The following is a 1,043-nucleotide window of genomic DNA, read 5'->3' as shown; positions in this document are numbered from 1 at the left end:
TGCATGCCCGTTCTTAGTTGGTGGAGTGATTTGTCTGGTTAATTCCGTTAACGAACGAGACCTTAACCTGCTAAATAGGCTCAGGAACTTCGTGTTCTTGTATCACTTCTTAGAGGGACTTTGCGTGTCTAACGCAAGGAAGTTTGAGGCAATAACAGGTCTGTGATGCCCTTAGATGTTCTGGGCTGCACGCGCGCTACACTGATGCATCCAACGAGTTTATAACCTTGGCCGATAGGTCTAGGTAATCTTGTGAGTATGCATCGTGATGGGGATAGATTATTGCAATTATTAATCTTCAACGAGGAATGCCTAGTAGGCGCAAGTCAGCAGCTTGCGCCGATTACGTCCCTGCCCTTTGTACACACCGCCCGTCGCTCCTACCGATTGAGTGTTCCGGTGAATTATTCGGACCGTTTTGTGGCGCGTTCGTGCCCGAAATGGGAAGTTTTGTGAACCTTAACACTTAGAGGAAGGAGAAGTCGTAACAAGGTTTCCGTAGGTGAACCTGCGGAAGGATCATTCACACGTCCTTATTCTTTATTAACCATCAACCTTTGAATCCCAAGCAAAACATGAGTTTGCATCTCTCTCCATTGGAGAGATTTGCATTCAAGAAGCGTGATAGTATCGAAAGGTATTATTGCCTTCTTCATGTTGGATATCCTGCGCTGCTTCCAATATTGGAAGCCAGTGCAGGTATCCGGGGGTGCACAGCGAAGGGGCTCAATTTCTGGAAATTCGTGTCTCTGTTGGGATACTGATTTCCAGGAGTTTCTTCAGTGTGCATTCTTTTTTCCCACACCGTTATTTCAAACAACAAATCTGAGGAACATTTGAGAGAGAGTGAAAGATTGTATCTTTCTGCATCTCTCTCGATGTGCTTTCAGATTGCTTCCTAAACTATAATGTTATTTTAAATTTTCAGCAATGGATGTCATGGCTCGCGCAACGATGAAGGACGCAGCGAACTGCGAAACGCAATGTGAATTGCAGAATTCAGTGAATCATCAGATTTCTGAACGCAAATGGCACCTTGGGGA

At 45.1% G+C, this 1,043-nt stretch overlaps 1 non-coding gene across 1 annotated transcript; it reads right to left on the bottom strand.

Moving 5' to 3' along the window:
- Window positions 1-494, bottom strand: TGME49_461460 (the record flags this gene model as incomplete). Its single annotated transcript, XR_001974490.1, has 1 exon — window positions 1-494. It is a non-coding gene; the product is annotated as an 18S ribosomal RNA (ribosomal RNA).
- Window positions 495-1,043: the final 549 nt, after the last annotated feature.

This window comes from Toxoplasma gondii, assembly GCF_000006565.2.
Source record: "Toxoplasma gondii ME49 unplaced genomic scaffold asmbl.1432, whole genome shotgun sequence".
NCBI lineage: Eukaryota > Apicomplexa > Conoidasida > Eucoccidiorida > Sarcocystidae > Toxoplasma > Toxoplasma gondii.
Note: the sequence above shows the minus strand (reverse complement) of the source record. Positions and strands in the feature narration are given on the sequence as shown.